The sequence below is a fragment of the Amphiura filiformis genome, chromosome 8 (genome assembly GCF_039555335.1).
Source record: "Amphiura filiformis chromosome 8, Afil_fr2py, whole genome shotgun sequence".
In the NCBI taxonomy this organism is placed as follows: domain Eukaryota; kingdom Metazoa; phylum Echinodermata; class Ophiuroidea; order Amphilepidida; family Amphiuridae; genus Amphiura; species Amphiura filiformis.
The window spans coordinates 5,053,343-5,071,815 of NC_092635.1; the positions used below are offsets into that span (position 1 = coordinate 5,053,343).

The window sequence follows — 18,473 nt, forward strand, 5'->3', positions numbered from 1 at the left end:
TCTAGACTTAGAATCTTTTTACATTAAGCACAATTGCATATGACGTGCTATTAATTGCTATTAGCGCGCTAATAGCACGCTTTCCCTAGACTTAGAATCTTTTTAGATTTAGCACTGTCTCTAGACTTAGAATATTTTTAGATTTAGCACAATTGCATATGACGTGCTATTATTTGCTATTAGCGCTAATAGCGCTAATAGCACGCTTTCCCTAGACTTAGAATTTTGTTATATTTAGCACAATTGCATATGACGTGCTATTAATTGCTATTAGCGCTAATAGCGCTAATAGCACGCTTTCCCTAGACTTATAATCTTTTTAGATTTAGCACAATTACATATGACGTGCTATTAGCGCTAATAGCGCTATTAGCGCTAATAGCACGCTGTCTCCAGACTTAGAATCTTTTTAGATTTAGCACAATTGCATATGACGTGCTATTATTTGCTATTAGCGCTAATAGCGCTATTAGCGCTAATAGCACGCTGTATCTAGACTTAGAATCGTTTTACATTTAGCACAATTGCATATGACGTGCTATTAATTGCTATTAGCGCTAATAGCGCTATTAGCGCTAATAGCACGCTTTCCCTAGACTTAGAATCTTTTTAGATTTAGCACAATTGCATATGACGTGCTATTAATTGCTATTAGCGCTAATAGCGCTAATAGCACGCTTTCCCTAGACTTAGAATCTTTTTAGATTTAGCACAATTACATATGACGTGCTATTATTTGCTATTAGCGCTAATAGCGCTATTAGCGCTAATAGCACGCTGTCTCCAGACTTAGAATCTTTTTAGATTTAGCACAATTGCATATGACGTGCTATTATTTACTATTAGCGCTAATAGCGCTATTAGCGCTAATAGCACGCTGTCTCTAGACTTAGAATCTTTTACATTTAGCACAATTGCATATGACGTGCTATTAATAATTGCTATTAGCGCTAATAGCACGCTTTCCCTAGACTTAAAATCTTTTTAGATTTAGCACAATTGCATATGACGTGCTATTATTTGCTATTACCGCTAATAGCGCTATTAGCGCTAATAGCACGCTGTCTCTAGACTTAGAATCTTTTTAGATTTAGCACAATTGCATATGACGTGCTATTAATTGCTATTAGCGCTAATAGCGCTATTAGCGCTAATAGCATGCTTTCCCTAGACTTAGAATCTTTTTAGATTTAGCACAATTGCATATGACGTGCTATTATTTGCTATTAGCGCTAATAACGCTATTAGCGCTAATAGCACGCTGTCTCTAGACTTAGAATCTTTTTACATTTAGCACAATTGCAAATGACGTGCTATTATTTGCTATTAGCGCTAATAGCGCTATTAGCGCTAATAGCACGCTATCTATAGACTTAGAATCTTTTTACATTTAGCACAATTGCATATGACGTGCTATTAATTGCTATTAGCGCTAATAGCGCTCTTAGCGCTAATAGCACGCTTTCCCTAGACTTACAAACTTTATAGATTTAGCACAATTGCATATGACGTGCTATTAATTGCTATTAGCGCTATTGACATATTTGCAAATGAAGCACTAATAACTGCTAAAACGCTAAAAGTGGTTTGGTAATAGCAGTTTTAACGGATTTTTCATTAGCATTGCTATTAGCACTATAATGCATAGAGATAGCATACTTATTAAATGCTAATAGCATTTTTAGCATAATAGCGCTAATTCTGCTATAAGCCATCATCGCACCTTCCTCCAAATATGGAACATAGTGCCTCACACTCACAGTTATATATCAGAGAGGTCACCATCATCATCATGCCGAAATAGCTCAGTTGGGAGAGCGTTAGACTGAAGATCTAAAGGTCCCTGGTTCAAATCCGGAGAGTTCGCTTGAGCTCTGAACTGTCCCGGGTTTCGGCAGTTATTTTCTGCTTCGCTTTTGTATTATACTACTGCTAATAATATTTTATAACTATTTTAACTGTTTTTTTGTTTTTTTGTTTTTTGTTTTTTGTCGTTGTTTGTTTTCTTTTTTGGTATTTTGTTAACAATTATATCCTTTTGGTATACCTACCCATTTAAAATATTTCACATATTTAAAGCCATATTGGTAACTTAAATGTCCTGTAAAAGACAAAAGTGCCCAAATCAAAATATTTGTAGTCACAAGTCAGATACGCTGGTACACGATTTAGGCACTTGATAACACAACTACATAACTATTATTTCATCTATCCTACTTATTTCGGCCACAAATGGGTACATTTCTAATGGTAAAAAGTAATATAATTTTTAAATTTGTTTATGAGGCAATTGAAATGTTTATGTAACATTATATGAAAAAAAAATCGACCTTGCCAGGACTCGAACCTGGAATCCCCTGATTCGTAGTCAGATGCCTTATCCATTGGGCCACAAGGCCGATGCTATTCCGTGAGTCCTAACTACCATTTGTGATGTAGTATATCGAAAGGAGACACTTTTTAGATAGGATCGTAAATGGAGAAATAACAAAAAATCTGCCCGGGTGTAATTTTGTAACAATTTGGGTTTGTTGGAAATTTGTAATGTTAATAATGTTTAAAATATTGTTCAATAGTTTCAGACCGGAATGTAACTGACATCTTGTATTTTTTCAGACATTTGTCAATGGCATTCCTACTCTCAACATTGTCAATAATACTTTTAAAGGCCGATATCTCAAATTCCAATTTTGCAATACCCTAACTTATGAACTCAATGTCTTCGCTTAGGAAGGTTTATTTTTATTGGGAAAACGTTGCGGAGCAAAATATCTCTATGTTTAAGATATGCAAAACACTCAAAATTAATAGCCTGCCCAAAAGTGTCTCTTTTGATATGCATGTCACATCATTTTGATTCTTAACGACATGGCATAAAGTCACGAACAAATATGGAACATAGTGCCTCACACTCACAGTTATATATCAGAGAGGTCACCATCATCATCATGCCGAAATAGCTCAGTTGGGAGAGCGTTAGACTGAAGATCTAAAGGTCCCTGGTTCAAATCCGGAGAGTTTGCTTGAGCTCTGAACTGTCACGGGTTTCGGCAGTTATTTTTCTGCTTCGCTTTTGTATTATACTACTGCTAATAATATTTTATAACTATTTTAACTGTTTTTTGTTTTTTTGTTTTTTTTTTTTGTCGTTGTTTGTTTTCTTTTTGGTATTTTGTTAACAATTATATCCTTTTGGTATACCTACCCATTTAAAATATTTCACATATTTAAAGCCATATTGGTAACTTAAATATCCTGTAAAAGACAAAAGTGCCCAAATCAAAATATTTGTAGTCACAAGTCAGATACGCTGGTACACGATTTAGGCACTTCATAACACAACTACATAACTATTATTTCATCTATCCTACTTATTTCGGCCACAAATGGGTACATTTCTAATGGTAAAAAGTAATATAATTTTTAAATTATTTTGTTTATGAGGCAATTGAAATGTTTATGTAACATTATATGGAAAAAAAATCGACCTTGCCAGGACTCGAACCTGGAATCCCCTGATTCGTAGTCAGATGCCTTATCCATTGGGCCACAAGGCCGATGCTATTCTGTGAGTCCTAACTACCATTTGTGACGTAGTATATCGAAAGGAGACACTTTTTAGATAGGATCGTAAATGGAGAAATAGCAAAAAATCTGCCCGGGTGTGATTTTGTCACAATTTGGGTTTGTTGGAAATTTGTAATGTTAATAATGTTTAAAATATTGTTCAATAGTTTCAGACCGGAATGTAACTGACATCTTGTATTTTTTCAGACATTTGTCAATGGCATTACTATTCTCAACATTGTCAATAATACTTTTAAAGGCCGATATCTCAAATTCCAATTTTGCAATACCATAACTTATGAACTCAATGCCTTCGCTTAGGAAGGTTTATTTTTATTGGGAAAACGAAGATATGCAAAACACTCAAAATTAATAGCATGCCCAAAGGTGTCTCTTTTTGATATGCCATGTCACATCATTTTGATTCTTAACGACATGGCATAAAGTCACGAACAAATATGGAACATAGTGCCTCACACTCACAGTTATATATCAGAGAGGTCACCGTCATCATCATGCCGAAATAGCTCAGTTGGGAGAGCGTTAGACTGAAGATCTAAAGGTCCCTGGTTCAAATCCGGAGAGTTCGCTTGAGCTCTGAACTGTCCCGGGTTTCGGCAGTTATTTTTCTGCTTCGCTTTTGTATTATACTACTGCTAATAATATTTTATAACTATTTTAACTGTTTTTTTGTTGTTTTTTTTGTCGTTGTTTGTTTTCTTTTTTGGTATTTTGTTAACAATTATATCCTTTTGGTATACCTACCCATTTAAAATATTTCTCATATTTAAAGCCATATTGGTAACTTAAATATCCTGTAAAAGACAAAAGTGCCCATATCAAAATATTTGTAGTCACAAGTCAGTTACGCTGGTACACGATTTAGGCACTTGATAACACAACTACATGACTATTATTTCATTTGGTTTTTTTTGGGTTTTTTTTGTCGTTGTTTGTTTTCTTTTTGGTATTTTGTTAACAATTATATCCTTTTGGTATACCTACCCATTTAAAATATTTCTCATATTTAAAGCCATATTGGTAACTTAAATATCCTGTAAAAGACAAAAGTGCCCAAATCAAAATATTTGTAGTCACAAGTCAGATACGCTGGTACACGATTTAGGCACTTGATAACACAACTACATAACTATTATTTCATCTATCCTACTTATTTCGGCCACAAATGGGTACATTTCTAATGGTAAAAAGTAATATAATTTTTTAATTTGTTTATGAGGCAATTGAAATGTTTATGTAACATTATATCAAAAAAAAATCGACCTTGCCAGGACTCGAACCTGGAATCCCCTGATTCGTAGTCAGATGCCTTATCCATTGGGCCACAAGGCCGATGCTATTCCGTGAGTCCTAACTACCATTTGTGACGTAGTATATCGAAAGGAGACACTTTTTAGATAGGATCGTAAATGGAGAAATAGCAAAAAATCTGCCCGGGTGTGATTTTGTCACAATTTGGGTTTGTTGGAAATTTGTAATGTTAATAATGTTTAAAATATTGTTCAATAGTTTCAGACCGGAATGTAACTGACATCTTGTATTTTTTTATACATTTGTCAATGGCATTACTATTCTCAACATTGTCAATAATACTTTTAAAGGCCGATATCTCAAATTCCAATTTTGCAATACCATAACTTATGAACTCAATGCCTTCGCTTAGGAAGGTTTATTTTATTGGGAAAACGAAGATATGCAAAACACTCAAAATTAATAGCATGCCCAAAGGTGTCTCTTTTTGATATGCCATGTCACATCATTTTGATTCTTAACGACATGGCATAAAGTCACGAACAAATATGGAACATAGTGCCTCACACTCACAGTTATATATCAGAGAGGTCACCGTCATCATCATGCCGAAATAGCTCAGTTGGGAGAGCGTTAGACTGAAGATCTAAAGGTCCCTGGTTCAAATCCGGAGAGTTCGCTTGAGCTCTGAACTGTCCCGGGTTTCGGCAGTTATTTTTCTGCTTCGCTTTTGTATTATACTACTGCTAATAATATTTTATAACTATTTTAACTGTTTTTTTGTGGGTTTTTTTGTGTTGTTTTTGTCGTTGTTTGTTTTCTTTTTTGGTATTTTGTTAACAATTATATCCTTTTGGTATACCTACCCATTTAAAATATTTCTCATATTTAAAGCCATATTGGTAACTTAAATATCCTGTAAAAGACAAAAGTGCCCATATCAAAATATTTGTAGTCACAAGTCAGTTACGCTGGTACACGATTTAGGCACTTGATAACACAACTACATGACTATTATTTCATTTGGTTTTTTTGGTTTTTTTGTCGTTGTTTGTTTTCTTTTTTGTTTTTTGTTAACAATTATATCCTTTTGGTATACCTACCCATTTAAAATATTTCTCATATTTAAAGCCATATTGGTAACTTAAATATCCTGTAAAAGACAAAAGTGCCCAAATCAAAATATTTGTAGTCACAAGTCAGATACGCTGGTACACGATTTAGGCACTTGATAACACAACTACATAACTATTATTTCATCTATCCTACTTATTTCGGCCACAAATGGGTACATTTCTAATGGTAAAAAGTAATATAATTTTTTAATTTGTTGATGAGGCAATTGAAATGTTTATGTAACATTATATGAAAAAAAAATCGACCTTGCCAGGACTCGAACCTGGAATCCCCTGATTCGTAGTCAGATGCCTTATCCATTGGGCCACAAGGCCGATGCTATTCCGTGAGTCCTAACTACCATTTGTGATGTAGTATATCGAAAGGAGACACTTTTTAGATAGGATCGTAAATGGAGAAATAACAAAAAATCTGCCCGGGTGTAATTTTGTAACAATTTGGGTTTGTTGGAAATTTGTAATGTTAATAATGTTTAAAATATTGTTCAATAGTTTCAGACCGGAATGTAACTGACATCTTGTATTTTTTCAGACATTTGTCAATGGCATTCCTACTCTCAACATTGTCAATAATACTTTTAAAGGCCGATATCTCAAATTCCAATTTTGCAATACCCTAACTTATGAACTCAATGTCTTCGCTTAGGAAGGTTTATTTTTATTGGGAAAACGTTGCGGAGCAAAATATCTCTATGTTTAAGATATGCAAAACACTCAAAATTAATAGCCTGCCCAAAAGTGTCTCTTTTTGATATGCATGTCACATCATTTTGATTCTTAACGACATGGCATAAAGTCACGAACAAATATGGAACATAGTGCCTCACACTCACAGTTATATATCAGAGAGGTCACCATCATCATCATGCCGAAATAGCTCAGTTGGGAGAGCGTTAGACTGAAGATCTAAAGGTCCCTGGTTCAAATCCGGAGAGTTTGCTTGAGCTCTGAACTGTCACGGGTTTCGGCAGTTATTTTTCTGCTTCGCTTTTGTATTATACTACTGCTAATAATATTTTATAACTATTTTAACTGTTTTTTGTTTTTTTTGTTTTTGTTTTTGTCGTTGTTTGTTTTCTTTTTTGGTATTTTGTTAACAATTATATCCTTTTGGTATACCTACCCATTTAAAATATTTCACATATTTAAAGCCATATTGGTAACTTAAATATCCTGTAAAAGACAAAAGTGCCCAAATCAAAATATTTGTAGTCACAAGTCAGATACGCTGGTACACGATTTAGGCACTTCATAACACAACTACATAACTATTATTTCATCTATCCTACTTATTTCGGCCACAAATGGGTACATTTCTAATGGTAAAAAGTAATATAATTTTTAAATTATTTTGTTTATGAGGCAATTGAAATGTTTATGTAACATTATATGGAAAAAAAATCGACCTTGCCAGGACTCGAACCTGGAATCCCCTGATTCGTAGTCAGATGCCTTATCCATTGGGCCACAAGGCCGATGCTATTCCGTGAGTCCTAACTACCATTTGTGACGTAGTATATCGAAAGGAGACACTTTTTAGATAGGATCGTAAATGGAGAAATAGCAAAAAATCTGCCCGGGTGTGATTTTGTCACAATTTGGGTTTGTTGGAAATTTGTAATGTTAATAATGTTTAAAATATTGTTCAATAGTTTCAGACCGGAATGTAACTGACATCTTGTATTTTTTTTTTTTTTGTCAATGGCATTACTATTCTCAACATTGTCAATAATACTTTTAAAGGCCGATATCTCAAATTCCAATTTTGCAATACCATAACTTATGAACTCAATGCCTTCGCTTAGGAAGGTTTATTTTTATTGGGAAAACGAAGATATGCAAAACACTCAAAATTAATAGCATGCCCAAAGGTGTCTCTTTTGATATGCCATGTCACATCATTTTGATTCTTAACGACATGGCATAAAGTCACGAACAAATATGGAACATAGTGCCTCACACTCACAGTTATATATCAGAGAGGTCACCGTCATCATCATGCCGAAATAGCTCAGTTGGGAGAGCGTTAGACTGAAGATCTAAAGGTCCCTGGTTCAAATCCGGAGAGTTCGCTTGAGCTCTGAACTGTCCCGGGTTTCGGCAGTTATTTTTCTGCTTCGCTTTTGTATTATACTACTGCTAATAATATTTTATAACTATTTTAACTGTTTTTTGTGGGTTTTTTGTGTTGTTTTTGTCGTTGTTTGTTTTCTTTTTTGGTATTTTGTTAACAATTATATCCTTTTGGTATACCTACCCATTTAAAATATTTCTCATATTTAAAGCCATATTGGTAACTTAAATATCCTGTAAAAGACAAAAGTGCCCATATCAAAATATTTGTAGTCACAAGTCAGTTACGCTGGTACACGATTTAGGCACTTGATAACACAACTACATGACTATTATTTCATTTGGTTTTTTTTGGTTTTTTTTGTCGTTGTTTGTTTTCTTTTTTGGTATTTTGTTAACAATTATATCCTTTTGGTATACCTACCCATTTAAAATATTTCTCATATTTAAAGCCATATTGGTAACTTAAATATCCTGTAAAAGACAAAAGTGCCCAAATCAAAATATTTGTAGTCACAAGTCAGATACGCTGGTACACGATTTAGGCACTTGATAACACAACTACATAACTATTATTTCATCTATCCTACTTATTTCGGCCACACATGGGTACATTTCTAATGGTAAAAAGTAATATAATTTTTTAATTTGTTGATGAGGCAATTGAAATGTTTATGTAACATTATATGAAAAAAAAATCGACCTTGCCAGGACTCGAACCTGGAATCCCCTGATTCGTAGTCAGATGCCTTATCCATTGGGCCACAAGGCCGATGCTATTCCGTGAGTCCTAACTACCATTTGTGATGTAGTATATCGAAAGGAGACACTTTTTAGATAGGATCGTAAATGGAGAAATAACAAAAAATCTGCCCGGGTGTAATTTTGTAACAATTTGGGTTTGTTGGAAATTTGTAATGTTAATAATGTTTAAAATATTGTTCAATAGTTTCAGACCGGAATGTAACTGACATCTTGTATTTTTTCAGACATTTGTCAATGGCATTCCTACTCTCAACATTGTCAATAATACTTTTAAAGGCCGATATCTCAAATTCCAATTTTGCAATACCCTAACTTATGAACTCAATGTCTTCGCTTAGGAAGGTTTATTTTATTGGGAAAACGTTGCGGAGCAAAATATCTCTATGTTTAAGATATGCAAAACACTCAAAATTAATAGCCTGCCCAAAAGTGTCTCTTTTTGATATGCATGTCACATCATTTTGATTCTTAACGACATGGCATAAAGTCACGAACAAATATGGAACATAGTGCCTCACACTCACAGTTATATATCAGAGAGGTCACCATCATCATCATGCCGAAATAGCTCAGTTGGGAGAGCGTTAGACTGAAGATCTAAAGGTCCCTGGTTCAAATCCGGAGAGTTTGCTTGAGCTCTGAACTGTCACGGGTTTCGGCAGTTATTTTTCTGCTTCGCTTTTGTATTTTTCTACTGCTATTAATATTTTATAACTATTTTAACTGTTTTTTGTTTTTTTTTTTTTTGTTTTTTGTCGTTGTTTGTTTTCTTTTTTGGTATTTTGTTAACAATTATATCCTTTTGGTATACCTACCCATTTAAAATATTTCACATATTTAAAGCCATATTGGTAACTTAAATATCCTATAAAAGACAAAAGTGCCCAAATCAAAATATTTGTAGTCACAAGTCAGATACGCTGGTACACGATTTAGGCACTTGATAACACAACTACATAACTATTATTTCATCTATCCTACTTATTTCGGCCACAAATGGGTACATTTCTAATGGTAAAAAGTAATATAATTTTTAAATTATTTTGTTTATGAGGCAATTGAAATGTTTATGTAACATTATATGGAAAAAAAATCGACCTTGCCAGGACTCGAACCTGGAATCCCCTGATTCGTAGTCAGATGCCTTATCCATTGGGCCACAAGGCCGATGCTATTCCGTGAGTCCTAACTACCATTTGTGACGTAGTATATCGAAAGGAGACACTTTTTAGATAGGATCGTAAATGGAGAAATAGCAAAAAATCTGCCCGGGTGGGATTTTGTCACAATTTGGGTTTGTTGGAAATTTGTAATGTTAATAATGTTTAAAATATTGTTCAATAGTTTCAGACCGGAATGTAACTGACATCTTGTATTTTTTCAGACATTTGTCAATGGCATTACTATTCTCAACATTGTCAATAATACTTTTAAAGGCCGATATCTCAAATTCCAATTTTGCAATACCATAACTTATGAACTCAATGCCTTCGCTTAGGAAGGTTTATTTTTATTGGGAAAACGAAGATATGCAAAACACTCAAAATTAATAGCATGCCCAAAGGTGTCTCTTTTTGATATGCCATGTCACATCATTTTGATTCTTAACGACATGGCATAAAGTCACGAACAAATATGGAACATAGTGCCTCACACTCACAGTTATATATCAGAGAGGTCACCATCATCATCATGCCGAAATAGCTCAGTTGGGAGAGCGTTAGACTGAAGATCTAAAGGTCCCTGGTTCAAATCCGGAGAGTTCGCTTGAGCTCTGAACTGTCCCGGGTTTCGGCAGTTATTTTTCTGCTTTGCTTTATTATTATACTACAGCAAATAATACTTTAAAACTATTTTAAAGGTTTCTTTTTATTTTGTTGTCGTTGTTTGTTTTCTTTTTTGGTATTTTGTTAACAATTATATCCTTTTGGTATACCTGCCCATTTAAAATATTTCTCATATTTAAAGCCATATTGGTAACTTAAATATCCTGTAAAAGACAAAAGTGCCCAAATCAAAATATATGTAGTCACAAGTCAGATACGCTGGTACACGATTTAGGCACTTGATAACACAACTACATAACTATTATTTCATCTGACCTACTTATTTCGGCCACAAATGGGTACATTACTAATGGTAAAAAGTAATATAATTTTTAAATTTGTTGATGAGGCAATTGAAATGTTTATGTAACATTATATGAAAAAAATCGACCTTGCCAGGACTCGAACCTGGAATCCCCTGATTCGTAGTCAGATGCCTTATCCATTGGGCCACAAGGCCGCTGCTATTCCGTGAGTCCTAACTACCATTTGTGACGTAGTATATCGAAAGGAGACACTTTTTAGATAGGATCGTAAATGGAGAAATAGCAAAAAATCTGCCCGGGTGTGATTTTGTCACAATTTGGGTTTCTTGGAAATTTGTAATGTTAAGAATGTTTAAAATATTGTTCAATAGTTTCAGACCGGAATGTAACTGACATCTTGTATTTTTTCAGACATTTGTCAATGGCATTCCTACTCTCAACATTGTCAATAATACTTTTAAAGGCCGATATCTCAAATTCCAATTTTGCAATACCATAACTTATGAACTCAATGTCTTCGCTTAGGAAGGTTTATTTTTATTGGGAAAACGTTGCGGAGCAAAATATCTCTATATTTAAGATATTCAAAACACTCAAAATTAATAGCCTGCCCAAAAGTGTCTCTTTGATATGCCATGTCACATAATTTTGATTCTTAACGACATGGCATAAAGTCACGAACAAATATGGAACATAGTGCCTCACACTCACAGTTATATACCAGAGAGATCACCATGATCTTCATGCCGAAATAGCTCAGTTGGGAGAGCGTTAGACTGAAGATCTAAAGGTCCCTGGTTCAAATCCGGAGAGTTCGCTTGAGCTCTGAACTGTCCCGGGTTTCGGCAGTTATTTTTTCTGCTTTGCTTTTGTATTATACTACTGCAAATAATACTTTAAAACTATTTTAACGGTTTCTTTTTATTTTGTTGTCGTTGTTTGTTTTCTTTTTTGGTATTTTGTTAACAATTATATCCTTTTGGTATACCTGCCCATTTAAAATATTTCTCATATTTAAAGCCATATTGGTAACTTAAATATCCTGTAAAAGACAAAAGTGCCCAAATCAAAATATTTGTAGTCACAAGTCAGATACGCTGGTACACGATTTAGGCACTTGATAACACAACTACATAACTATTATTTCATCTGACCTACTTATTTCGGCCACAAATGGGTACATTACTAATGGTAAAAAGTAATATAATTTTTTTATTTGTTGATGAGGCAATTGAAATGTTTATGTAACATTATATGAAAAAATTAATCGACCTTGCCAGGACTCGAACCTGGAATCCCCTGATTCGTAGTCAGATGCCTTATCCATTGGGCCACAAGGCCGCTGCTATTCCGTGAGTCCTAACTACCATTTGTGACGTAGTATATCGAAAGGAGACACTTTTTAGATAGGATCGTAAATGGAGAAATAGCAAAAAATCTGCCCGGGTGTGATTTTGTCACAATTTGGGTTTCTTGGAAATTTGTAATGTTAATAATGTTTAAAATATTGTTCAATAGTTTCAGACCGGAATGTAACTGACATCTTGTATTTTTTCAGACATTTGTCAATGGCATTCCTACTCTCAACATTGTCAATAATACTTTTAAAGGCCGATACCGTAAAACCCCGTCTACAAGGATATACCTAAGAAACGCCCTCAATAAAATTGGTTGCTTTTTGTATTTGGAGTTTGAGCAAATATATACTGGCACTGGGTGGCTATGCATTCCATCTAAGTATGTTGTAACACCAATCAATTGTATTGACATAATAACGACTGTTTCGTATATCAGGATCGTATAGCTCAATTGATAGAGCGTCAGACTTTGGAACTGAAGCCATGCTGAAGAGAGCATGGTCCGGGCACGGTTCCGTTTTTTCATTCTCGTTTAATTTTAACTTTTGACATGTTCTTTTATCTTTCTTCAAATCTACCTTTCTACTTTTAATTTTAGGTGTGTTTTTTTTATTTTTATTTTTAATTTTTTTTTATAGTTTTTTTAGTAATTTTGTGGTTTTATAGAAACTAGTAAAAGCATTTATTCTAAATAATAGCGAAACCCACGGTTAGACAGATGTGTTGTAACTACTTGTCTGTCCTCGTCTTTGTAATAAAAACCTATGTTGCACCTTTGTGCCATCCCAATTCTTGAGGAATGGTAGGTAGGGTGCGTTTTTGGCTTAAGCACGATTTTGTTTCTACTTGAAATGAAATCAAAATAAATATTGTTCTGTTGCCACAATTGCAGTTTTTTCAATAAAAAAAATAGATGAGGAATAATAATTATTCCATATTTGAATCTATTGTCCCATCAAGAATAGAGTGTCTTCAAAAACTTCAATCAATTCATCTGACAAAGGAAACTATTCTGGTCATTCAATTTTGTTTCGCTTGCACCTGTTATATCACAGGCGTTGGTAGAGAAGGCACACTTCTCTTGTCTTCACCGAAGTAGTGATGTAAACACTAACATGATTAATTACCATAGCTAGCAATGGACATACACTATTTTTGTTCCACTTGAACCCATACTCATAGGCTATTCGCTGTCGATGTGACGTAATTAATCGGATTAATTACCATAGCAATTGATGAATACAATTTCGAATATATAGCCCTGCACTTCATCGTTCACGTGGCACCTATGCATTAAACCATAGTTGTCAAAGAAATGCTAATCACTCGCCATGTAAGATTAGTATTTATGAAAAGAGTGGTATTCAATCTATGTTTGGTGACATACGCGGGTGATTAGTGCAATCTGCTTGATGGTAGTTATTGCGATTATTACGTCACTTCGACAGCGAATTGTAGTATAGACGAATCCAACAAGCCAAGTGATGGTCAGAATTTATTCGGCCATTATACGCTGGTGAAGTTGCGTAATTAATCGGATTAATTACCATAGCAAATTAGGTGAAAACAATTTTGAACATATCGCGCTGCGCTACAAGCAGGTTACACTCATCACCTGTGTATGTCTGCAATCATAGATTGAATACAATACTGGTCTTTTCAAAGATACTAATCTTACAGGTGCAGCATGATATGGTTCAATGAAGAGGTACCGCCTGAACGTAGGCCTATCAGTGTATAACGCGGTATATTCAAAAATTGTTTTCACCTATTGCTATGGTAGTTAATCCGATTATTACGTAACTTCGCCAGCGTATTGGAATAAAACAGGAGGATGTGAGTTCATAAGGGCAATGTCGGGGATTATAGGTCACAATCGATGTGGAGAGATGAGAGGTCCGACCAACAGCCATAGCGAATGGTTCCAGCGGACGGTCTGTGGCTAGTAAGGAATCGTCTTTGACCACATGCGCAGATCTGTCTCGTCAGGAAGATATTTAATATCCCGAATTTATAATAGGCCTATGCCTACCAGTTCCATCGTATAACCGATCTGCTGGAGAATATTTGTTACCATGTTTAATAAATTCGTATTTATCGTATAATAAAATGTAGCCAAATGTATATTATGTGTCACACGGTTTTCTGCTAACCACTAGCAGGCTATGTTACCACATCTATGACAATGACAAAGGTGAATTTTGATGATTTTTACGATCGTCCGGATGAGCAAATCACTGAATGGGTCTTTAGTTCCTCCTCTCCTTATCCTGCCAATATTATATGAATCAAAGAAAAATAAAGAAAAATAAAATTAAACAAGAAAAAAAGACAAAGAAAAGAAACAATAAAAGAAAAACAATAGAATAAATTAAACTAAATATGAAAAAAAAAAAATGATCACGAAAGGAGTCTTTAGAAAATGCAAGAAAATATAAATGAAAAGTTTGAACAATATTTTGTTTATAAAAGTTTGTGTGACCGTGATGAGGCTGGAACTCACCATCTTCCGATCTAAAGAACCAAAGTCTTATGCCTTGCCAAGTGAGCTATGCTCGTGAGATGCGAAATAAAGATAAAATAATACATTGTATACCTGCTTGTGTCGGTAAATGATTTGCTCAAATTCCATAATTTGAGCAAATTGTGGAGGGCGCTAGCGTGAAATATGCTATCATCACAGTCGCTACTATTCCTATAGACGGGTTTCTACGGTATCTCAAATTCCAATTTTGCAATACCATAACTTATGAACTCAATGTCTTCATTCATTCATTCATTCATTCATTCATTATTTTTTATTTCCTTAAAAATCAAAGACATTACATAAAAATAATATATAAACACGGTACATATGGAGGAAAAGGCTGGAAGACCAAAAAGGTCTGAAAGTTACATGATGCAGTCATGTCTACAGTAGAATTCAATTCGACCTTTGCAGGACTTAAACCCCATTAAAAGCTATTAAACCAAGATAACACTCATTGAAAACAGCTCAACTGATTAAATCATATCTTCTCTGGTTAAATACACACAACATATGTGTCTGCTTTAAACGTACAATGGAGCAATGAGCTGGGATTATACTTTCAGTTGGGTGAACGATTATAAAGCGAGCGCTAGAGAACAACTGTGTGTGGTCTTTGTTTACGAAATGAGACAATACGTGCTTATTGTTAACCAGCGTTCTTGAAAATGAGAAACATGGTGGTTTGCAGACTTAACACGGGTTGGAAATAATTTCTTCATATTTTTTGGTGTTATCTGTCGTTTACATATCCTTCCTAAAACACCAAAGTACGAGTATTTCCAAACATCTAAATTTGCTAAAAATTTAGGACATGTTACCAAACTATATTGTCTAGAATTTTAGAAGAGTACTTTTAATATTGGCCGGTTATTTTTCACACAGCGACGTTAACTAGGCAATGTACTATTACCTATAACATTAACTAAAACACCAAAGTACGAGTATCTCCAAACATCTAAATAAGCTAAAAATGTAGGATATGTTACAAAACTATATTTTCTAGAACTTTAGAAGAGTACTTTTAATATTGGCCGGTTATTTTTCACACAGCGACGTTAACTAGGCATATCCCCATACTTTTAACGTAGGCTATTTGTAGAGGTCACGCGTCAATGGGAAAGAGCACTGTGTATTTTGTATAGGAAAACGGACAGTAACTGCAGTATGAGCCTTTCCCTGAAATCAAATAAAATTAACAAAATAAATCAACATCACATAACATAACCAAAAGACAAGGGAGGGGGTGCTCACGGAAAAGATTAATTATATATAGAGATCAGTTTTGTTTTGAATTGATTGCGGAAATGTTTAACAGATTTTGAAGCTTTCAGATTTTTATCTAAAGAATTCCAAAGAATGGGACCTCTTGTACGTATGGCATGATCAGAAAAGACTTTCTTATTTTTGGTTAGATTTAGGTCATTTACATATCGTGTCTTGTAGTTATGTATGTCAGAACGTTTGGTAAAATAATTATCAAATGAACAGGGCAGCTCATTTATAGAGTGCCTGTACATGAATGTACCTAATTCCAGTGTGTACATATCTTCAACTTTTAATATATTATAATTAGCAAACAATGGCGCTGTGTGGTCTCTATAGTGAACGTCTTCGCTTAGGAAGGTTTATTTTTATTGGGAAAACGTTGCGGAGCAAAATATCTCTATATTTAAGATATGCAAAACACTCAAAATAAATAGCCTGCCCAAAAGTGTCTCTTTTTGATATGCCATGTCACATCATTTTTTCAGACATTTGTCAATGGCATTCCTACTCTCAACATTGTCAATAATACTTTTAAAAGGCCAATATCTCAAATTCCAATTTTGCAATACCTGTCTTCGCTATTGGGAAAACGTTGCGGAGCAAAATATCTCTATATTTAAGATATGCAAAATACTCAAAATTAATAGCCTGCCCAAAAGTGTCTCTTTTTGATATGCCATGTCACATAATTTTGATTCTTAAGGGAACTGGAATGAGCGTTTTGAGCGTTTCGACAGCATTTTGTGTAGGACATGAGAGCACATCAGACCTATCGAATTGCATTCTGAATACGAATAATGTCTCTCTGGTATCAAATAATTTTCATTTTATGAAATTCACGATATAATACAAATTTTATGACAAATTATTAAAATTTGATATTGTTCACATTTTGGAGATATAATAGTCCTCGAAGTAAATTTTATAAATTTAATGATATAGTCTTAAAGTCTATGTAGCTGGGAGGAAAAGCCGACGATCAATTGAAAATTTTGACCTTTCATATTGAAGATATGCCGAAATAGCTCATTTGGGAGAGCGTTAGACTGAAGATCTGAAGGTCCCTGGTTCAAATCCTGAGAGTTCGCTTGAGCTCTGAAATGTCCCGGGTTTCGGCAGTTGTTTTTCTGCTTTGCTTTGTATTATACTACTGCTAATAATACTTTAAACTATTTTAACGGTTTTTTGTTTTGTTTTTTTTTTTTTTTTTTTTTTTTTTTTTTGTTTGTTTTTTGTCGTTCTCATATTTAAAGCCATATTGGTAACTTAAATATCCTGTAAAAGACAAAAGTGCCCAAATCAAAATATTTGTAGTCACAAGTCAGATACGCTGGTACACGATTTAGGCACTTGATAACACAACTACATGACTATTATTTCATCTGACCTACTTATTTCGGCCACAAATGGGTACATTACTAATGGTAAAAAGTAATATAATTTTTTTATTTGTTGATGAGGCAATTGAAATGTTTATGTAACATTATATGAAAAAAAAATCGACCTTGCCAGGAGTCGAACCTAGAATCCCCTGATTCGTAGTCAGATGCCTTATCCATTGGGCCACAAGGCCGATGCTATTCCGTGAGTCCTAACTACCATTTGTGACGTACCGTAAAATGGGGTAACTTTGGGCACTTTTCAGAGTTTTTAAACCACTGCTTCCAAACAAAACCAATTATATTTCTAATTAACTCTTTTTGTGACATTAGGGTTCCCTTCTACACCTTGAAGTTGAAAAAGATTTTTTAATAATTTTGTAAGGGTGCCCTAGGGGTTCAAAATGACCTGACCAAAGTTACCCCGCCTTTGGGGCAACTTTGGTCACAGTATTACATTCCATGAAGGAAAAAAATCAAAAAATTGATCTTCGCTGAATATGGGCAAGTTGTTGTTTTCTGTGACATTTGACACCTTGCAAAATTAATCAAACACACATCCTTGCTCACAAATATCGATTTTTATTTTTTCTGAAAAAAATGTAAAAAATGCTGATTTTTGGTCAAAAATCCCGCTTTTTTCGTAAATTTCAAGGAAATTACACATGAGGGACTATTATTTCTTCCAAACATATTTCTTAACAAATTGACACCAAATATGACTAAAAACAATATTGCTGTACGAAAATATGACCATTTAAAAAAATATATTTGACCGACCAAAGTTACCCCGCTGACCGAAGTTACCCCATTTTAAAATGGTAGTATATCGAAAGGAGACACTTTTTAGATAGGATCGTAAATGGAGAAATAGAAAAAAATCTGCCCGGGTGTGATTTTATCACAATTTGGGTTTGTTGGAAATTTGTAATGTTAATAATGTTTAAAATATTGTTCAATAGTTTCAGACCGGAATGTAACTGACATCTTGTATTTTTTCAGACATTTGTCAATGGCATTCCTACTCTCAACATT

The 18,473-nt window shown here is 34.2% G+C and overlaps 19 non-coding genes across 19 annotated transcripts; 9 read left to right on the forward strand and 10 right to left on the reverse strand.

Moving 5' to 3' along the window:
* The first annotated feature begins 1,794 nt into the window (after positions 1–1,794).
* Trnaf-gaa (transfer RNA phenylalanine (anticodon GAA)) lies at positions 1,795–1,874 on the forward strand. The gene has a single exon. It is a non-coding gene; the product is annotated as a tRNA-Phe (tRNA).
* Positions 1,875–2,326: 452 nt separating this feature from the next.
* Positions 2,327–2,399, reverse strand: Trnar-acg (transfer RNA arginine (anticodon ACG)). Its single transcript has one exon. It is a non-coding gene; the product is annotated as a tRNA-Arg (tRNA).
* Positions 2,400–2,950: 551 nt separating this feature from the next.
* Trnaf-gaa (transfer RNA phenylalanine (anticodon GAA)) lies at positions 2,951–3,030 on the forward strand. Its single transcript has one exon. It is a non-coding gene; the product is annotated as a tRNA-Phe (tRNA).
* A 454-nt stretch (positions 3,031–3,484) lies between these two features.
* On the reverse strand, positions 3,485–3,557 carry Trnar-acg (transfer RNA arginine (anticodon ACG)). Its single transcript has one exon. It is a non-coding gene; the product is annotated as a tRNA-Arg (tRNA).
* A 527-nt stretch (positions 3,558–4,084) lies between these two features.
* Positions 4,085–4,164, forward strand: Trnaf-gaa (transfer RNA phenylalanine (anticodon GAA)). The gene has a single exon. It is a non-coding gene; the product is annotated as a tRNA-Phe (tRNA).
* Positions 4,165–4,847: 683 nt separating this feature from the next.
* Positions 4,848–4,920, reverse strand: Trnar-acg (transfer RNA arginine (anticodon ACG)). Its single transcript has one exon. It is a non-coding gene; the product is annotated as a tRNA-Arg (tRNA).
* Positions 4,921–5,446: 526 nt separating this feature from the next.
* On the forward strand, positions 5,447–5,526 carry Trnaf-gaa (transfer RNA phenylalanine (anticodon GAA)). The gene has a single exon. It is a non-coding gene; the product is annotated as a tRNA-Phe (tRNA).
* A 691-nt stretch (positions 5,527–6,217) lies between these two features.
* On the reverse strand, positions 6,218–6,290 carry Trnar-acg (transfer RNA arginine (anticodon ACG)). The gene has a single exon. It is a non-coding gene; the product is annotated as a tRNA-Arg (tRNA).
* A 552-nt stretch (positions 6,291–6,842) lies between these two features.
* Trnaf-gaa (transfer RNA phenylalanine (anticodon GAA)) lies at positions 6,843–6,922 on the forward strand. The gene has a single exon. It is a non-coding gene; the product is annotated as a tRNA-Phe (tRNA).
* A 455-nt stretch (positions 6,923–7,377) lies between these two features.
* On the reverse strand, positions 7,378–7,450 carry Trnar-acg (transfer RNA arginine (anticodon ACG)). The gene has a single exon. It is a non-coding gene; the product is annotated as a tRNA-Arg (tRNA).
* A 525-nt stretch (positions 7,451–7,975) lies between these two features.
* On the forward strand, positions 7,976–8,055 carry Trnaf-gaa (transfer RNA phenylalanine (anticodon GAA)). Its single transcript has one exon. It is a non-coding gene; the product is annotated as a tRNA-Phe (tRNA).
* Positions 8,056–8,747: 692 nt separating this feature from the next.
* Trnar-acg (transfer RNA arginine (anticodon ACG)) lies at positions 8,748–8,820 on the reverse strand. Its single transcript has one exon. It is a non-coding gene; the product is annotated as a tRNA-Arg (tRNA).
* Positions 8,821–9,371: 551 nt separating this feature from the next.
* Positions 9,372–9,451, forward strand: Trnaf-gaa (transfer RNA phenylalanine (anticodon GAA)). Its single transcript has one exon. It is a non-coding gene; the product is annotated as a tRNA-Phe (tRNA).
* A 456-nt stretch (positions 9,452–9,907) lies between these two features.
* Positions 9,908–9,980, reverse strand: Trnar-acg (transfer RNA arginine (anticodon ACG)). The gene has a single exon. It is a non-coding gene; the product is annotated as a tRNA-Arg (tRNA).
* A 527-nt stretch (positions 9,981–10,507) lies between these two features.
* On the forward strand, positions 10,508–10,587 carry Trnaf-gaa (transfer RNA phenylalanine (anticodon GAA)). Its single transcript has one exon. It is a non-coding gene; the product is annotated as a tRNA-Phe (tRNA).
* A 439-nt stretch (positions 10,588–11,026) lies between these two features.
* Trnar-acg (transfer RNA arginine (anticodon ACG)) lies at positions 11,027–11,099 on the reverse strand. The gene has a single exon. It is a non-coding gene; the product is annotated as a tRNA-Arg (tRNA).
* Positions 11,100–11,650: 551 nt separating this feature from the next.
* Trnaf-gaa (transfer RNA phenylalanine (anticodon GAA)) lies at positions 11,651–11,730 on the forward strand. Its single transcript has one exon. It is a non-coding gene; the product is annotated as a tRNA-Phe (tRNA).
* A 443-nt stretch (positions 11,731–12,173) lies between these two features.
* On the reverse strand, positions 12,174–12,246 carry Trnar-acg (transfer RNA arginine (anticodon ACG)). Its single transcript has one exon. It is a non-coding gene; the product is annotated as a tRNA-Arg (tRNA).
* Positions 12,247–17,559: 5,313 nt separating this feature from the next.
* Positions 17,560–17,632, reverse strand: Trnar-acg (transfer RNA arginine (anticodon ACG)). The gene has a single exon. It is a non-coding gene; the product is annotated as a tRNA-Arg (tRNA).
* Between the last annotated feature and the right edge of the window lie 841 nt (positions 17,633–18,473).